Below are 20736 nucleotides of genomic sequence, written 5' to 3'. Positions count from 1 at the left end.
AGGGGATGCCTTCCCCAGAAACAGGCCCAAGCTGCTACCCTGGCTTGTGACTGGGAATGGTGACTGCTCTTTAGCTGGCCCAGCACTCCAACATCCACCTCTGTGAGCACAGCTTTGGCACTGCTGCCAGATTCCCTGCTGCCAGAGCAGTAAGCCAACCTGTGCCCTGTCTGGTCTTGGAAGTCCCATATCTTGGCTACCAAGGTCCCTGGAAGAGCCTGAGCTGCAGGCAGACAGGAGGGGTGCTGGGGAAGTGCAAGCACACCTGAGCTGGAGCTGCTTGTGTTCCCAGTGCACAATCAGACAGGACTCTCCAGTCACCTGCTGCAGGGGGCTTAAACTCATCAGGTGGGACTTTTCAGCCAGTGGAATGATAATATTTTTAACTGCCCTAACTTGATTGCATACAACCATCTGCCCTTCAAGGAGAAAATGCAAGGAAAGATGTTTTAACATTGAGGTGAACCTCTTCTGATTGCTCTTCCAGGCCTGGTTTGCAAATGTCCCATTTGATCACCGCTGAAACTCAGACTGGCATTTATCTGAATGGAAGCTGCTTTTTCTGCCCTTCACTAACCTCTTGGTCATTAACTATAGAAATTTAATGTGGACTTCCAGCTCCTACATGTATAAAAAACAGATATGCAGCACCCTGTTGGATTACAGACCACTGCAGCATGTTTGTAACTGAGGAGGTCAGATCCTATAGTACTATCAATCCTGTGATGATTTTTAAAACATAAAGCCATGTGGAAGCAACTTCAAATCCCAGCCTTGCTTTGGTTTGTTTGGGGTTGGTTTGGTCTGGGATTTATTCCTTAATAAAACCTTTTCAGAAATGCCCACAGGGCCTGGCTCTGAGGCTGTTGGTCTGATGGGACACGATGTCACACTGCTGGAGCTGGCGTGGGGCTGGGAGCAGCCAGACCTGGCTCGGGTGCTCCAAGGACCTGCCGTCCCTGCTGTGAGGCTTCCTGCTACCCCAGCACTCATTTCCTGCTCCCAAGAGCAGAGCCTGTCCTCTCCCTTCTCCCCACAGCAGCATGAGGTTGTGTGTTTATTTTGAAAAGCTGTCTGCAAAACTCTTTAGGGTTGTTCTCTATTGTAAGGGGAAAAACTAAAATTAAATGAAAAGTCTCCTATCTAAAAACACCAAAGCAAGTGCCTTTGCTTTGTGTAGCAGAGTACACTGGCTTCTATATCTGCAAAGGATAATGGTTACAGATTTTTCCAGAATAAAGTGTCTTATGGCTTAAATTTGTCCCCCAGGTCTTTAAGGCCAGGGCCACATTAAAAGCTTATGATAATGAAATGCTTGTTGAAGAAAAAAAAAAAAAATGCCATTTTTGTATCATTAAAATACCTTTGTAGGTGGATAATTAAATCAATGTGATCTTTTTCCTGTTTAGGTTATTTAACTTACTGAACTGGGAATTGCTCTGCCAGCAAAAATACCTTTAGTAGGAAAGTTTGTCATTTTTACTGCATTGAGAAAATCTTGTGTTAGAGACAGGGCTGTTATATTACGACTCTTGTGTCTTCAGAGCAGAGATTTAAGAGTATTTTGAATAGCAGTTATTTGCCAGAGTGCCTTTAGCAGTCTGACTCCTGGGGACCAAAGCCCACAGCCTGTCAGTGTCACCTCTGATGAGGTGACTGCCTGTTTGCACTACCCAGCAGTGCCAGGCTTGCCAAAGAAGAGTGAATTCTGTTAGACATGGGATATGCAGTTTTTCCTACAGAAATATCAACATCAAAAGCATGGAAGGAAAAAAAATGTATTTCATTTCCATGTACTGTTTAAGTGAAATGAATGACTGAGGTATCAAAGCAACTTTTGAGTGGAGAATCTGACTACTCTTTTGATTCTGATTCAGCAAACTGCTTAGGCATATGCTTATCTCTGCTATAGATCTGCCTGTTTGAAAAATAAAAGAGAGAATTGAAGTGTAGTAGCCAAATCTCCAATGCTGATTAAAGGCTTTTCTTCCTTCTGTGGTTTCTTCTGTCTGTGGGTTATTAGGGGAAAATAAAAAGGAAAGAGCAGCTTCTGGCAATCCTGGCAGCCCTGAGTGCTGAACAGCCTTTTATCCAGGGTGAAGAGCAACAGATCCAACTCACAGGAGGGAAGAGTCGCTCCCACATTCTCCAAGGCTTGCAGTGGTGTTTGTCAAGCAAGGTTTTTCAAGCTGCAGTCCTGCTCAAGGGGCCAGGGAAGCTATTCCTGACATCAGGTGTCCCATCCAAGTGCTGTTGTGTCCTACGTTCTTCACATTGCAACAGATAAGGAGAATAGGCTGCTAAAATGAGTAAGTGGAGTAGGCTTCCAGCTTGGAATACAACAGAGAGGGAAGGCACAAGGTCATGGCTGGAGCATGGGCAGAGTGGCCACAAAGCAGGGGAGCAGAAGGCTCAAAAAGCACCTGTGCAAATGCTGGAGAAGTTTACAGTCCTTATTCCCAATGGGCAGCAAACAGATGTGGTAATTAAGGCAAAGAACCTCATTGTCATGGACAGGGACTGAGTTCAGAAATGCTGACAGCTCAGGAACAGGTCTGGTGGTTCAAGGGGCAGGTGTGCAGAGCTGCTGGGCTGCTGCTCTGGCCAGTGGGGCTGGGCTCCTGGCTTTCCTGTTCTCTCTCTGCCTTACTCCTTCCCCTGAAATCCCCAGCTGCTGTTCTCCTCACCAGCCTGAAACCCTGTACCCTGCCTACAGGAGAGATTTGAATTTTTAGTAAACCTGAGCTGAGGTAGTTATTTTGAGCAGAGTTTCTGTAAAAGCCTGTGGTTCCAGCAGTTTTGCTTTGAGTTTTGGGTGGAAACCTGCACTCAAAGTGAGGTTCATGTGCTGCAAAAGAGCCAGGCAGAAGTGTTAGCCCATACTTCTGAAAGTTAATGTTTCAGGTTTGTTCAGCCCCTTTTTTTCAGTTCTCAGGGTGCTGAAATGCAAAGGCGTCTCTCAGCAACAGCGGAGTCAGTGTGAGTCTTTCTGCTTCTCACCCTTCTCCCCCTCAGGAGGTTTTATCTGAGGGAACACTAGCTGGTGACTGACTGGGTCATTCTCCCAGCAAGGGCATCCCCACTCTGTCTGCTGAACGTGGCAGTGAGACTGCAGCACAGACTGCTTGGCTGTCTGGGAGTGCCTTGGCCATCAACTTTCTCAGGATGAGGGGATAAAAGAGATGGGACCTGCCTGTCAGCTTCTGGAGGGGTGGGAGAGAGGCAGGACAGAGTGGAGGTGATCTCTGTGGGAAATCAGATCTGAGGGCCTGCTGAAGACCAGGGGAATGGCATGGTTGGGTGCTTTAGTGGCAAAAAGGTGGGAGTCTGGAATTTCAGTCCCAAACTTCCCTCTGACTGGGAGAGCTGTGACTAGTAAAGCAGACATCTGAGAAACACAGAACAGTCAAGCATCTCTAGCGCGATGATGACGCAGAGAGGTAGCAGGGCCTGAGGCAGTCCTGCTGCTTGTCTGTACAGTCCTGCAGAGGTTTTGGCCCTTTTGGTTGTGTGTATTGAATGAAGTGGTTGAGTCTTAGAGACTCTTGACCTGCTTCTCTTTGGCCTGGTCCTGTTGCTGGTTCCCAGGCAGTTACTGGTTCTGCTGCGTGGGTAGAGCCTGGACTTTTATCAAGCTCAGATTTTGAGAGGGCTGTATATCAGGGAGCTCAATCTATATTTCAGTGCTAATCCACTGGCAGGTCACAGATGTAGTTTCCTTTCCCTTCCCTTGTCCTGTAGCCCTAGTTGGATGCCTTGGCTGCATGCTGGAGGATTTCTCCCTGTTGTGTGAAAGATGAGGTTGTGGCTGTACCCTTTACTCTGTGACAAGTTCAGTATATTTTGGAAGTGCCGGGTTTGAAATTTATGAGTAAGAGGGGACCCAAGTGCAAGTGGTAGGCTTCCACACCTTCCTCTTTTTCCTGCTTTCCCAGGCCCAAGGGAGAAGTACTGCTCTTAGGACTCAGTGTGACATCTGAATTCATGAAATAGCTCTGTCCTGTAATGAGTTACATGAAAATCCAACTATTAATACTGCAGAATGTTGTGGAAGCCTGTCTGATTTGAGATCCAAATATGTGGCATGTTTCTATGTGTCATTGTGTGTATTCATCCCTAAAGCCACCCCCACTCCAAATACACAAATGGAGCATCTAGAAGAAAGGAGCTCTGTGACTTTTCAAGCTAAGGACAAACACTGCTCCATTTGTCCTCCTCCACTGTGCTCTCCATGCAGGAGCTGGAAGTCATTAACTGGCCTGTTTCCACCTACTCTGCACTCTGATCTAAGCTTATTATGGCACAGCTTCCTCTTTGGATCTGTGCAGTGCTGGTTTCATTGCTGCTCTCATGAAAGAGTAACTGAATGGTGGCTTAAACACTACTTCTCTGCTCCCACTATGCCCTTGTGACCTGCTCAGAAGATATGGGCTTGATAATGCAGGGTCATGGGTACTTATGGTCCCACCTGCATGGTGGGAAGGAAGTCTGTGCCTGTTTAAATGGGAAGCTGTCTGGGATACAGGAAATCTGCCCTGGAACAGGCTGGAAGGCCCTGGCAGTATATCTGAGCCATATGTAACCTGGAGCATTATAAAGTATGTTTCTTATCCCATAGGACAAAATGAGGAAATGAGCCCCATTCATATTTGCAATCAGTGAGATTTTGTCTGAATGAGTGGGGTAGTCAAGATGTTGACTAACCTTCTGGCAAAAGCAAGGACTGAAAGAAAAAAGAGAAATACTGCACCAACTTTGCCTGTAGTGAACTTAGTAGACAAGGAAAAAAGCTTTTAAAAGCAGGAAATCAAAAACAAATCTGTGACTAGGTGGTCCTGGAGAGATTTAATTGAGGGATATCAAAACTGTTTATCTGTTCCCAGGGGTAAGGACAGTCATGAACAGACCTATGTGTGCTTTGATGGACAGTTAGTGACTCATGCAGCTCTGTCTGTTATCTCACCATGAGAAATAGTTATGGAACAAAGGCCCTATGCAGCCTGAGTGTATAAATGTATTAAACAGTTTCCACTTGAACTTGAAATGCTGCTCTGAAGTACTTTGTAGGGATACAGGTACATACCACTAGTGAGAGCAATTGGTTCAAAAAGGAAAAAATATGGCACCATTCAGGCTGTTGCTATAATCACTGAGAGTAGCTGCAGTTTCTCCAAAAGGAGCTGCTGTTTTATTTTACTGCAAGAATATTTGTATAAAGGATTTTATGGCACTTTAAGCTGCCTGATCTTCATGCACAATATAACCTCTGTTGAATTTTCTTCCTTCCTTCTTTCCCTTTCCTCTTTCCCCATCCTCCTTCCCTATAACACTTTTGTTTGTTCTACAGTTTGAGCCCCTGACAGAGGTTTTTCTACCTTTGCCAGCATTAGGCTTTGCTCATTTACAGGGTCAAGACTGAGCCAGCTACAAGAAGGATGTGGCAGAAATATTTCCATGTTTGGTGTGGTGTATTTGTTGTGAATGTCACGCTTCTAGTCTCTGAATATACACATCCAAACCTCTTGGGTCAGGTCAGTAGGCAGCAGGGGGAATCACTCCTTATGGATTTGCCCCTCACTACCTAAGGGGGTACAACAAAGCTGGAGAAGGACTTTTGACAAGGTCATGTAGTGATGGGACAAGGGAAAATGGCTTTAAGCAAAAAGGGGGTAGATTTAGATTAGATATGAGGAATAAATTCTTTACTATGAAGGTGGTGAGGCACTGGAACAGGATGCCCAGAGAAGGTGTGGATTCCACATCTCTAGAAGTGTTCAAGGTCAGGTTGGCTGGAGCTTTGAGTAACCTGGTCTAGTGGAAGGGAGTTGGAACTAGATGATCTTCAAGGTCCCTTCCAACCCAAACCATTCTGTGATTCTACCATTCTGTGAATTTGTAGGACTGCATAAGGATGGCTGTGTCCATGCTGCCGTTACAACTTCCTCCAGCTGTGACCTAAAGGCTAAAATGTTTTACCATCCAAGTTGCTGAAATTACTTTAGCTTGGCCTGGGGAGGGCTGTAAGGGAGGCTGAGCAGGTAAAGCAGGTAGAGCAGAGTTCTGGGTTTCTCAATCCTGCTTGAGCATCTCTGTTGAAGTACGAGAGTTGCTGGTGCTGAAAGCAAAATAACAAGAGTTTGACCACAAGCTCTAAAGGGAGATGGCAGACAAGAGAGTATCCCAGAGACAGCTCCACTGCCAACCCCTTCATGCTGAGCCAACAGAGGCCAGGACATGTGGGTGGCCAGCAGCAAGCAGGCAGAGCAGCCAATGCAGGTGGCAGCACCAAGGCCCTGGTGACAAATCTCCAGTGTGACTAGCACCTGTGGCAGGCACAGGTACCTGGCCTGGCAGGAGCAGCTCTTGTAAGTACAAGTACATGCAGTGCCATATGGCTTTTCCCTTTGGTTTCCTCCTGCTGAGCTATGCAGGCTGGTACTGCACGCCTCTCACTGAGTGTGCAAATGGGCAGCCCAAAGCCTGAGCCTCACATCCAGAAGCCTGGGGCAGCTTAGCACCCTTTGTTACCTTTTGCCTGGCAAAGCCTGGCCACAACGTGGCATGTACTTTGTTCCCTGTGTCCCTCGGATCTGCTGGGGGCCCCTGGGAGCACAAGCTCCAAAGAGAAGTCGGGCACCAGGCAGAGAGAGGCTGCTGCCTGTGCCAGACGTGGCCGGCCCTGCTGGGAGCTGTGGCCTCTGTGCTGTGTGAGCTTGTTCCACACACTGCCCTAACCTCTCCTTGGCTGTCGTGGCTCTGCTGTGGCTGCTGTGTACAGCTTGCAGGACTGACTTCTGAGTAAGAGTGGATTTTTTGGTTGTTTGGTTTGGCTTTCTTCTTTCTCTCAGGACAGCACTGTCAGGCCTGGGCTGGTAGCAAGGCTGTAGCAGCCTTTCTACAAGAGGCTGGGTGCTCTGCTGACACTGAGGGAAAAGTGGGGTTTGGTCTGGTTTGGCTTTTAATAACAAGAAAAATCCTTCCCTTTCCTTTTTGGATGAGCGTTCCTCATGAGGACATTAAACAGCCTTATGCTTCTTTACCCAGCCTTTCCACAAAACACTCTTCTGCATGTCTCTTAACAACTTGTCTTGTTTGAGTGAAGCATCCTAATTATAAAATAGCTCTGGGCTGCTGGTGCAGGCTGGCAAAGTCATGCAGCCCTCCTGAGATGGATCCCTGTGCCATCGTGAGAAAAGGTCCTCTGGAGACATGGCTGGAAGGGAGGTCTGGTGTTCTGCTTGGCAGGTGCCTGCACAAGGCTTCCCTTTCTGGGCCTCTAAGAGCAGTGAACAGGGTGTCGTGGGCTTGCCAGCACAGCCAGGGTGCACACTGTGGCAGGTGAAGGAGAGAGAATTGTGGGTGTGGAGGAGTGTAGGTGTAGAGAAGTTACTCAGTGGAGGGGCGAGGTCAGATAGGGAAGAGCCAGAGGCACAGGTGTCAATCAGGATACTGGTGAGGTGGCTCCTGTCCACGTGCTGCTCTGGTGTCACCCATGATCTTCTGGGCACACCCTCTCTTGGTGGGGTTGTTGGAGTGTGGAGGGGTCTCCCAGAGCTTCTCACCCTCTGGCACCCTCAGGAATTTATCACAGGGTCCTGGAGCTCCATGGATTGACAGCCCTGGCATCTCTAATGTCATGGTTCCTGTCCTGCAGCAGCAGGAACGAATTTGTGTCCTGGAGGAGGAACAGTGGTCCTGGCACGATCTTCCCCACTCTCACTGTATAGAATGCTCAGTAGAGACAAGGAAGAAATGAAAGTTGCTGTTTCCCATCTGCTTCTTTAAATATAGGTGCCAACTCAACCCCAAACCTCAAGGAGGTGTGCTGAAAATATGGGAGTTCATGGTGAGGTCAGTCACGGGTCACAAAGCAGCAAAACACAGCCTCTGCCACCATGGGACAGGGAAGGAGGTTAATGTTTCACAGTATACTGAGCTGAGCAGCATAGCTCTGTCAGTGTTTCACTTGGTAGGAATTATTTATTGACAAGAAGGGTTTCCAGACTGTCCCAAGGAAAATTCTTTGTGGAACTGTATTTTTTTCAAGTTAAGCTATTAGGAACATGAGTTGAAAACTGACCCAGGGATGCACACTCCCTGTCAATCAATTACATTTAGGAAAGGAAAGATTAAAAAACTCTGAGGCAGAGCCAAGCACTTAAAATGAAGAATTCTTTGCATTGATTCCTGTGGTAAAATGCCAAGACAAGCCTCGTGATTTCCTGGACCAAGTGCAGAGAAATGAAATTAAAAATATGGATAGGCCAAATACTGAGATCCTCATTACAGAAAAGAGCCACTCAAGGGTACCTAAGATCTGGCCTCTCATCAGGGAGAGAAAATAATTGAGAGAGCTCTGGTTGCAGATCAGCCATAGCCTTGTGCTCAGCATCCTCAGCAACCTTCTTTCTCCTCATCTTCCAGCTTGCTGTTCTCATGCCAATTAAGAGGGAAAAAAAAAAAAACCAAGGAGCCGAAACTACCTGCTCTATTTTTAATCCTATTTGTCTGTAGATAAACTGCATGTTAGATGATTAATAGATCTTTATCACTTCATAGACTATAAAAAGCCTACCCCTCTCTTCTGACTGTTAAATAACTATGTAAGCTTTGCTGCTGTTACTTGGAATCTAAATTAGTCACAGCACTTCTGAGAGCATTTGTTAATATCTCAAGTGGACCACGTGGCCTTGGCAGAGCCAGAGGGGAGTTTGTCCCCTTGTGTGGCCTTGGAAAAGCTCAGCTGCCCGGTTTCAACTAGGAAGACCAAGCCATGGAGGCTTGATTAAGGAAAAATTGGGCACAGATGTAGGCTGTGTTTGACCCAGCCATTTGCATCTGGTGCTTGCACCTTTAACACATGCTAATTCAATTAGAATTTGCGTATGATGAGGGTTTGGGGATTGTGGTGTCAGCATGGCTCTTCACATTGACCCCTCTGTTCCCAGGGCAAGCATGCATTTGCCTTTGTTTATTTTTCCCTTTTAACTAAGAGCATAGGCTGGAATGGTGTGGTATCTGAGCAGGCATTAGACAAAGCCTGAAAAAAACTTAACCTCAAGTGTACCCATCGACAGAGGCTGTAGCCTCTTCTGAATCAAGACCATGGATTTGGATTAAACTGGCACCTTCTGTCACTGAAAGAAGAGCAAATCTGAGCCTGGGCTTCTGCACCTCCTCATACACAGCACACTGATCTGGTAGCCACCAAGTCCAGATGGAAATTGATGGTTGCCTATAAAGACAGTTGTAAAAACTGTTGCAATCTGGTGTTTTATGGAAGCTATTAAATCTGTCAGCTGGCCCAATCTGTACCTGAAAATGTTTATCTTCCATGACACATTTGCCTTCAATTAGCTGTTCAGTGGTTGCAAAGAATTTTTTAGCCTTTCTCCATGGTTTTTTCTTCTGAATTAAAGTGATACAGCAGCGTAGGTGCATTGGGTGGTTAATTCCAGCCTCATGTATCTGCCCTGCCCATGAGGCAGGAGCAGTGGTGGAGCTGGAGGGAGGGCTCTGCCAGGGATTAAAGCCAGTGTGGGTGGTCTCTTCCTCCAGCACTCCCAAAATCCAGGAAGGAAGAACCAAATCCTTGCAAGCTAATGTGTTAGTGCAATTACTAAAGCAGAGAAGAGGTATCTTCCTGCAGACCCTTGTCATCTACTCTCTGAAAGCAGCAATATTCTCCATTCCTCCAACATGTCCAGGGGCCTGATTCAGCTTTATGTAAAAACCTTTGGAGCACATCATGAGGACCAGTTTTAAATGTTACTTTGCTGGGATTCTGACAATGGATATGGAAAAGATCTGATGAGTGGTGTTTTCTGCAGTGTATTAATAACAAATTATTTCGTACAGGATACAGTAAATAAAACCTTCCTAACAGTCAGCTAAAAATATCAATGTTAACTCAGGTTGTTTGCAAACTTGTTCATAAAGGATTAGGCTCACAAAATGAAAGGAGGGAGGAACATCTTTGCTTGAACAGGAAAAAATAGAAAATTTCTGATAAAGAATTTACCTTTGTGTGCTGAGAACTGATGTTACAGCATGAGTTTGGCATCTCCTAATGTTGTACTTTGTGTACCTTGTATTTTCATGCCAAGCACTAAACCAAATGCTTTTCTGTGGATTTGTTCTGTTATGAACTATTTTTTATTTAGCCTCACGGCCATTTCTGGAGTCCATGTCTGCTTCTGGTTAAATGGTTGCTTATTACCTTTTTAGAGTTACACAGCCAACAAAGCAATGCTCAGCCAGGGCTATCACAGTAACATTCTGCTAACAAAGAGGAGGGAATTGTACAGTATTCAAAAGAAAATCCCAACCTCCCAAAACCCAGCATGTGAGAGGTGTCTTATATTGAATTGTTGGATAAAGTTGTGCAACCCTATATGCAACCAAGTGTAGTCAGGCTGCCTCTCCTGCCAGGGATGCCACCCACATCTGTCTGGGTTATGCCTACATCAGCTGTTTCCTCAGCCCTCCACCTCGAGCTGAGCCTGCTGTTGCTGGGTGTTGCTGCTCTAGCTCCAGCAGCTCCCGAGGCTCCTCGGGGCTGAGGCTCTGCTCCTCACAACACCCCCAGCCATCCTGCTCCTCCTCAGCTCCCCTGACCTGCCCAGCCAGAGGCCCCGATGGGCCCAGGCAATGCAGCGAGCCTGGAGGTAAGTTAGCCCTCATAAAGAAATGTTTTTATAAATGTGTCTTTAGATAACGGGCAAAGTACAGCAGCAATTCAGCAATTCCCTGTGAGGGACTGCCAGGCCAGACTCCTGCAGGCAGCTCTTTGGAGGAAGTGTAGAGGCTTGCTGGAAATACACTGAAATCCAAGAAACACCACGTGCAGACCTAGAGCACTGGCTGCTGGATCAATTTGTTCATTAGGCAATGGCTACTCCTGAGACTAGAAACAGAATTTTACAGAAACTGCTGTTGTAAAAGCAGGATAATTTCTAGACTTCTTCAGGGACCAGTTTGTCCACTTTTATTCATGAGGTAGTGAAAACAAACCTTCCCACTCTGCAGCTCCTAATGCTCTTTCTGTATTGGTGGCCTATTTTTCTGCTTGAGGACAGGGAGGGACCATTGAGTCACACACAATCTCGGGCCCTCTTCCTCCTCCTCCTCTCATTTAAATATTAATATGATGAATTATTACTAGAGTAACAGCTGTGCACTACTCATATCACAGCAACATAACCTTCCCCTCCTCATTGGAGCACAGCTATTCCTGACTCGTGTTTTCTGGTTGACCTTCTCACTTCTTCTGGATGACTTTTTAAAAATTGCTTTGTTAGTTCTGGTGTGGTATCATTACGATAATTGCTTGTTCTGTTCTTTCTGCTTAAATATTAATGATACTGAGGAATTCAAAAGATAGCTGCAGTAATGGTAAGTTAAATGTCTGTGTGTATTCTCCCATGAGATCTGTTTGTTTAGAGATAAAGAACTGTAAAGATGAATCTTTCTAACTAACACTTAGAAACATCTCTTTCTCTTTGAGAATTGCCAAAATAATGATATATTGTCTTTTATAGAAATAAAATGATTTCACATTAATCAGTTAGCTATTCATAGGAATAGCTAACATTGTCCCTAGAAGTACTAACGTTGTCCCTAGAAGCCCTAATACATTGCATTCTCTATAGAGAAAGTATTTTAAGAAAGACTGCTAATAAAACTATGAGACGACTCTGTATAGACTGCTGAAAATAAATGTTTGGCATTGAAAAAGAAGGGGAGGGAAAGATAAAACACCACCAGTTAGCTCAATGCAATTGGAAATAGCAAGGTAAAGCATTCCTGGGCAGATCTGGAAATGTTAGCAGATGTTAAGTTTTGTGGGTAAAGGTCCTCTCTGCTGAGCACCTTTTGCATGGATCTTGTGTTTGTGCACGTGTATGTGTGGTTTACAGACCCACAGGTTTTCTTCTCCATTGAAAATGTGGCTCCTTGGGGTACTCTGATATTGCAGAAGGGTTTGCTGGTTTCTGCACCACTGTTGTGGAGAATGTAATGCCAGCAGGAGTGTAGAAATCAGATTTACTGGATTGGCTTGTATTTAGCTCGGGATGAAACTCTTTGCTGTTGTTGCTTAGGGAAAAAAAATCTGAAATGCTCTTAAAAAGACTTAAAAATTAAATGTCCATATTTTCATTTGAAAGTTTTAATTTTAAAATTTTGTTTTAGTAAATCGTTGTTCTTAAAGCCAAACAAAATACTTTCAATTTTAATAAAATATTGTTTTATTGCTTTACTGGGGAGGGGGATGGTGTAAAGAGCTCATAAATATAATAGGAAACCTAAATATCAGCCCAAATTTATAAATGATGCCTTTCTTTTCCCACCCATGATGAAATCAGCAGAAACTTTTTTTCCCCAATCAGCCTTACCAGTGACAAGAGAAAGGGAGGCAGGAGGGCTCTGCTGCCAGAGAACTCTTCCCATTCAAAACCAGTGTCAAAGCCTGTGCCTGTCTAGGGGCTGGGGAGAGGAAAGAATGAAAAGAGAGTACTGCAAGCTGTGTTTCTAAGTCACTGGCTGCTCTGATACAATCCCAAAAGTAGTGCTGTAATTTCTGAATACTTTTTCTACTGTTTTTTTTTTTTCTGAAAAGTCCCTAGTGTGAACAAAGAGCCTCATCCTGACTGTTTACAATTCCTACTGCAGTCAACAAAGGTAAAACCATGAATTGAGACATGCTCAGTACCACCTATATACATATATATCGTTGGGGTTTTTTTCCCTTTGTGTTCTGTACCTCCTAAAGTTTGTTCAAGTTAGAAAAACTTTTGTTCACTCAGTTTACCATCCCCATCAGGGATGTCTTAATTCTCATGCATGTTACTGTACTGCAAAATATTTGGCAAAAATGCTGCTTTTATAAAAAGCCTTGACAAACTTGTAGCATATGCCCCAGATAAAATCTCCTTTCAAACAGTCCCCTCAGATGATTATCTGCAGTGATTGCAAATGAACCTTGTAGCAAGCTCATAACAAGTGTCCTCGTGGACAGAAGAGAAACCTGCTGTCAGAACTACAAATAATTTACGTAACCCAATTTAAAGCTCTAACAAAATGTTCCCTGTTAAGAGGATTGTTATACTTAACGTGTGAGATGAAAATGCTTTCTGAAGGTCAGGAATGCACAGAAGATAGATTAGATCTCTTGAAAACACAAAAAATAGGTTTATACCAGAAGTTTTTCTTCTGTCAGACTTTCAACTTGGCATTCTCAGAAACTTACATAAGTGCAGATTTATTCCTGCAAGTGCTGTGTTTGCTCTGCAGAGGGAGAGGAGCCTCAGAGCTTCAAGAAAAATACAACTGAAGGTAGACTGGAGACTCAGGTTATTTTCTGTACATTTCACATAGATTCTCAGCTATATTTCACCAGCAGCAGCATAAATAAAAGCTTGTTTTAAAGGGCACAAGGGTGGGTTTGGGGAAGCATTTCCTGGGTTCTGCCTGCACGGCAGCCAGTGTGATGCTGGAGGGCTCCAGGCAGTGTGCGCTGCTGCTGCAGGTGAGCCAGTCCCTCCTGCAGCAGTGCGTGTCCCGCAGGTGACAGTGGCGTGGCACTGGGTGGCCTCGGCTGTGCTCAGCATTAACCCCTGCAGCAGGAGGGGTGGGATGAGCTGGCTCCCCTCGAGGCATCCTGCTCGCACCTGCCTGCTGCTGAGTGACAGAGGGCTGGGACAGCCTCTGCTGAGGCTGCAGGGGGGGCTCTGAGGAGGACATCCAACCCAGGCAAGGCACCTGGGCAAGGAGTCCTGCTCTCCTGGTGTTCAGTGGCCTGGTTGCCTCTGCTCAGTTGGGAGTTAATGGAAAACTGTCAAACAGAGCTACAAAACCTGAATTCAGCACACTGGAAAACAGCTTTATGAGGTCTTGTTTTTCTTAATAGGATTTAGGGGGTGCGGCACGACTTGGAATGCTTTTCACATAGGATACAATGGAAAGAAAATGAAATTACAGCCTCTGTAACCATCAGAAAGCTGGGCTAATGCTGACATTCTCCTCATCCCCTGCATACAGTCACATGTAGTTTCTGTCCATCTCTCCAATCAGCCAAAACCTGAGATTACAGAGAAGCTGATGATGGAGATCATTTAAACACTTAGCCTCTCATCTCCTTCACTGTTGCGTTCCCCTAAAGGTCCCCCTGTTACTCTGGTGCCCTGCCTGCCCTGGTGTGGCTGTCCCACAGCCTGCAGCAGCTGCAGTGAGCAGTGTGGGCTCTGCACCAGGACACCAGGCAAGCAGCAGGCTTTGGCTGGGAAGAGAGGCTGTGTGGCCACGTGTTGGAGCAAAAGAATAGGAAAAATCTTTGTCCCGGAGAGTGGGATCTTTTCTTACAGCCTCCTGCTTTGCACTGCTGAGGGTCTTTTCCCAAAATCGGTTTGTGAAGGGGAAGAGAAGCTTGAACAGGGCCTTCTGCATCACAGCAGCAGGTGCCCCTCAGTCCCTGGCAAGCCGTGCTCCCCCGGCAGCCTGTCACCCACCCACGGGGAGGGCACTGACGGGGACATTTCTTCCTCAGAAACTCTCTGGGCTGCTTCCTTTCCTCCTTAACACATTCCTTAATGTGCAGCAAGACTCTTTCACCACCACCTTCCTCGACAGCTAGAGGCTTTCCTGCCCAGCAGCATGAGGAGAAGGCACCTGGAGAGGTGAGGCAGCCCGTGGGAGCTTCCTGTGCTCCTTCTGCTGGGGGTGACTGAACGTGCCCGGGAGAGGTGGCACCTGCGGGGAGCAGTGCCACAGCACTTTGGCACTTGCAGCCTCTTGGTGGCTCGGGCAAGGTTCATTTGATAGACCATGACTTTGCTAATTCTTCAGATGGAAACATTTTTGTGCCAGGTAGATTTCCAAATCTGAACTTTGCTGTAATGTTTCACTTATTTTATAAAAACTGGGGCAGAGGAGACCACTGATTTTGCCCTACTTAAAAACAAGCAAACAAACAAAACAAAGTTTTTAAAAGACCCTTGCCTTTTTCAGAAGAGGAGGGCACTCCAGAATCAAAAATCCGTGTTTTATGTTTCTTGGTGTTCATGAACAGGAGACCCAGGTTTTGCAGGCTGAGAGATCTGTTACCAGATTAATTCCCGTGCTGTGAGTCCTGAGTGTGCTCCAGCCCACACAACTCCTGAACAGGAATCTTCCTGTGACTGCATCCACAGGCTTCTACAGGCTGTGTTGGGTTTGGGCACCGGAATTGAATTTAAATGGACTGTTCCTCCCATGTATTGTTTGGGAACCACTGTTCCTGTTGGCTCTAGCAGCTACCTGACTCATGTGGAAGAAACAAGGACCAAATAGGTAGGGAACTTTTCAGAAATAGGTTGGGAGAGAAAGCTTGTAAAAATGAGATTTTAATTGGACAGGAGAAAAGAAAATAGAAACCAGGAAATAGGAAGAGACTTGGAGAAACTAGATGGGCTCTGAGAGGGAGTGGAGAGACTGGCATAGGGGGTCTGCAAGCTCAGGGTATTCAAGTACAAGTTCAGCTACTCAGGGGCTTCTGCTGCTGGGCAAAATCAGAAGTGCCTGGACAAAGCCTAGAATAACTTGTAAACTCAGAATTCAGAACTCTGGGGATCTGTACTTGGTGCCAGGACCAAAAGTGAGTTGAAAAGTTGAACAGTGCAATAAAGTACAAGACCCTTGCAAATTTTATTTCTAGTAATCTTAAATCTGCTATTAAGGGCTACATTGACCTTGTTCTTTTGTGACTCAGTTCAGAACAGATAATATTCTGACATTCTTTCAAATTGTAGAAATTAATTTAATGGTTATTTGCAGAGCCCTTAAACCCTGGTGGTTCTGTCCTCAGACTGGGGCAATATGTGATGAAGAGAACATAGGGCAGGCAGTACACTGAGTTTGGTTTTTGTCAGTATCCAGTTGCTGCTAATCAGGTGAACACTGTCTTGTGCAATGAATGAAGGAGAGCACTGAGCACTTGTGAGGAGAAAAGGGAATATCTGCTCCTGCAGTAAAGCTGTATCAGAGCAGATAGAGCTTGTTCTGATTACTGTGATTGTCATGCCACATGGCACTCCCTTCCAAGGTCAGAGAAGTTTACTAGCTGTCATGAAGGCCCATATTCCCACGTTCTCCTGCAATCTGAAACACTTCAGCAATCAGAAAGACAAATATCCTTGTTCCTCTGTGTGAAAAGGTTCAAAAGTTTCTATTACTGCCCTGCTGCTTCCCTTGATTTCAGCAGTCCCCGCAGGTTCTTTGTTGTTTCTTAGTTGACAGCATCCTGTTCAAGCCCTGCCTCTGACTCCCTGCTGCTTAGCAATGATTACATTGCTACTGTTTACTAACAAATGTCTTTGGACCTGGGATGATAAACACGGGGTTCAGGGCAGTACTTTGATTGCAAATTGTACGTGTCGTCGTTGAAGCAATTTTACTACAAGCAAATGAGTTGCCTTAATTATTGAAACAGGGATATTATCACAAACCATAATAATCTCAGTTTACTCTGTACTTCGAGGAAGTATCTAGATAGTCCATGAAATTGTGGAAATACCAGCTTGGGTAGTCTGTTGGGAGAAGATAAACAGCTGACATCTTGAAACCTCTGTTGGGTTGAGGGGCAAATCACCACCTCGGTTTTGACAAATACTGTGCTGTTTTGTGAAGTCTTTGTAAAGCATCTCTGACAGACAGGCTTGGGAGTGTTAAGTCCTCCTTGGAGCTGCCCTTGGAGCAGGATGGCTTGGGCAGTGGTATTAAGATTCCTAGTCCAGCCCTGGCAGTATGGTTGAACTCTGAAGGCAAGTCTGTCTCTGAGTCTTCTGTCTGTCCTTGATTTCTGGGATATACCTTTTCCAACTTAGAAATCAAGGATAGACAGGCTGTCCTGGAAAAGTTAACAGCAAGAAAAAAGGGAGAGGTTTGTAAGCTATAGTCTTACCCCTCTAGGCCACCATTTCAAGCCACAGGAAGAGTTTGCTCAATCTTGTCTGGTGGCTGAGCTGGTTCTTGATTGCTTTGGGTGCCCCAGTGCAGCCTGGCCTTGTCACTCCCACCACTGAACACAAGTGAGAGGGTTTGTGCACCTGACCTCTGTGATCATGGATGCAAGGGGGCACAAGAAGGTCTGCAGCTGGTTTGTGAGCTGGGGACATCAGATGACACACAGGAACCCTGTAGCAGCTCTTGCTGTCACCCAGGGCCATGCTAGAGTAGGTCATGGAGCACACGTGTACACTATTATCGTGTTGGAGTTGATTGCAGCTGAGTTGCAGCAATCATGAGAACTGACTATTGCAATCAGAGCCAGTCCAAAGGTTGGAACTCATCTTCTTTGAGTCATCTTGATTGCTTTTTTTGGGAGTGTCCTGATTAAATAAGAAGAAATACGAGATAATGGTTAGCAGCTTTTTGTGTTTACTAAAATAGGTTTATCTGGAATTGGTTTTATTTTAACTGAGGCTTAAATAGGTCTCTGATGTTTCATAAAACACAAAGAATGAGGGAGGAATATCTTTTTCTTTTCAAAAATATAATTTTAGGGGCAGGGGGTATCTCTTAAGTTTCATTTAACAGTTTTTGACTGTTGAAATTTGCAGTTCATAACTGTTTAAAGATACACTGGAGATAAGAGAATGCTGATGCACTTATAAGCAGAAGATTTCTCTACCTCTTTATCTTTCTTAATTCCCGCTCACTTGCAGGGTAAATCTTGCTATTTATATAATGAAAGAACCTCTAGGTATAACCCTTCAATGAAATATTTACCTTTATGAGATAACTTTCTGAGTTGAGGACTGCATCTCAGGGCTTCCTCAGCACTGGGGTGTCCAATGGAGGTATTTCTGACAAGAAAATTTGAAAGAAAATTCTCCCGACAAGGAGAATTTCTGACAAGAATCAAGGTCGTGAAGGTCAGTTGCACCAGCTGGCACTGGAGCTCTCATTAAGTTCTGCAAAGGCTGACAGCCTTGCCCACCTTCTCTCCTACTCTTCTCTCCTGGACACACTGTATGTGTTAGTATCTACTGACAACTGGATTTGTTTTTCTGTCCTGCAATGTGTACATGGACAGATGTATTTTATTTGTCTAGCCTTTAACTGAAAAAGTTTGGGATGACCCAGTTTCAGCACTGTTGTACCTCTAAGAGAGGTAATAAATCTTACATTTCCAAAATAACAAAGATTCAGTCAGATTTTATGTCTTTACTGGGAAAAAAAAAATGTATTCTTCAAACTTACAGAAGTGTAGATCACGGGTAAAATGAGTTAGTACAAAAAATGTTTCATGTATTATTTATCCTTTCCTAGGTAGGAGTGCTTCTAGGGTCTTCTGTCAGAAGAACAGATAACTAAAAAATCCTGGGTAGAAACCATCCACCATCCACTCCTGAAAGTAGGATGCCTCTGAGCTACAGTCGTGAGAGGGATCAAATATGCCATTGTCTCTTGAAGTAAAACCTCAGCAGAAGTGCCAGGCAAGCCTGCTGATGCTGTCTGTGGGAGAGAAAGCTGGGGGGGTTTTGATGGCATGAGATGAGCTGTGTGCCTGGTGCTGATGCTCCTCCTGTGCCCAGGGCAGAAGGGAGGAGGCTGGTCCACACCTGCTTTGAGGCCCACACGCTGCTGAACTGTACCGTGGGAATGTAGAGGGCCTACAGGCACCCCTCTCTGACTGACTGACTGAAAAACAGCCAGCTGGGGAGGTACACTATGCATTTCTCACTAATTTAGTAGTTCTCCATGTCATCCACAGTGCTAAAGTGTGGCAGGGAGTGGGCTGAGAGGTCCTTCCTGCAGTAAGGAAAAGGAGCCAGCTTGGTTCAAAGTTTTGTCATAAACTTAAGAATGCTGAGAGTTTGCCCCTATTCCAAATAAAGCATTTATTGGGGGTTAAATTATTGTGCTTTATCTTCATGGGAGCTGATAGAAACGAAATGAGACCAGGACTTAATGCTCCATTCTGTATTACTACTGCAAAGAGTACCAGGGAGTTCTTCAGCTGAGATGAATAGACACAGCTTAACCTCTAGGCTCTGTTATTGGAGCCCATTTAAAGCCCTCTGAGTTGGAAGAGACTTTGCTGAAGCGAATGGGAAATGCTAGGGTAGGAAGATGATCCCAGTGTTTGGCACCCGTCAGAGCCTGGAGAATTTCCAATGTGTGTGTTGGCATTTGTAGCATGTAAGGAGAGGGTCTTTTCTTCCCAAGAGTAAAAGACAAAGCGAGTTTAGACAATTCTGGTCAGTTTTTCCTCTTCAAAGGAAAAATTATTTTTCTTGTTTCTCATTGTGCAATTGCAAGCAAATTCTTTTTGCTTGAGTTGTAATAAGAGGTCTTGTGTTTCATAAGCCTAATACCCTTTGTAGTAAATGATGCTTCTGTGCATTAATCTTTTCCCCCTGTGCAGTAGTCAGTGGTGCAAGTCCTTTCCTCAGCACTTCAAACAGTTGTCTTCTGTAGAGTGGCCTGAGATCTTGCATCATTTCCTGTCATCTTTCCAAAGCTATTTATAACACGTCTGCTGATTCTGGCACATAAGCAAAACCCAGTTTTCATGAGAAAACAAATACTTTGGAAATGTAATCTCTCCCAGCAAGTGTTTCAAAACTGCTGAGAAAACCTGAAACAACCTTGAAAATCTTAATGAAGGCTAACACATAAATGGTGTTGGAGAATATGGGTAATTGAATAGTCCTAGATATTTTTAGTGGAAATCTTTACAAATAGATAGTGTAAGATGTGCTGAGAAAAAGTTACAGAGTATTAAGGGAGAGAAGGTGTTTCCAAAATATATTTGTTAGTGAACTGAAAACTTTGGGTTTTGCTGTCTGACAATACAACAAAACTGATTCAAGGTAGCTTTTGTAATGCTGAGTATTCACCGTCTAATTTGATGGTAGATGTTCTATAAAAAGTCCCTACTTCTTGATATTTCTTAGATTTTCAATCTCTCTAGCTTCAGGAGGCTGACTGGGGAAGGAGTCTGGCAGGGACAGTTACAGTCATTACGTGAAGCAGTGTGCTTCCAGTCAACCTGCTGCTTTTGATAAGTGCTATTTTGGGAATCCTGAAAAAGGGTGTTGGCCCCAGCCAAAACACACCCTGAGCAGCAGAGCTGCTATCGGCCTCCCGCAGGCCGGCCCTGACCCTGCGGGCACCGCATGGCCCTTTATCTTTAGCCATCCAATATGCTGCTTGCCTGTGAAACAGCTGCATCCGTGAGCTGGGGCACGCTGGGGATCGCTGTGCGAGGAGCAAATGGAGTTCGAGGATGGCCTTTGCCTGAGCAGACACAAAGGCACAGTTTCTTAAAGTGCCTCCCAAGGCAGTTTGTTTCATCATCTTTTCATAATATCCATGTATTTGTATTGAGCTTTGCCCCCTGTAAATGTATTTCAAGAGGATTCTGGTGTGGGTGAAAATGTTAGTGAATGTTAGTCCAATTTTTTCTTCTCTCTAAATGACAAACTCTGCAGCACCAGCTGTATTTACAATCACACCGGAGGCTTTATCTCTGTAATGCAATAGGAATCAAAATCCTACATGTAGGAAGGTTTACAGTGCTATACGAATGAACAAGAACAGTTCTGCATAGCAATATGTATATTTCTGCAGTTAAATGCAATAGTTCTACAAAAACACAGAATTGTTCTATATAAATCCATCATCAGGCATTCATAACTTGCCCAAGAGCTGACATATTTTCCAGTAGGGATCCAAAATCAAATGCATTTTTTG

This window comes from Vidua macroura, chromosome 12 (assembly GCF_024509145.1).
Source record: "Vidua macroura isolate BioBank_ID:100142 chromosome 12, ASM2450914v1, whole genome shotgun sequence".
In the NCBI taxonomy this organism is placed as follows: Eukaryota; Metazoa; Chordata; class Aves; order Passeriformes; family Viduidae; genus Vidua; species Vidua macroura.
Note: the sequence above shows the minus strand (reverse complement) of the source record.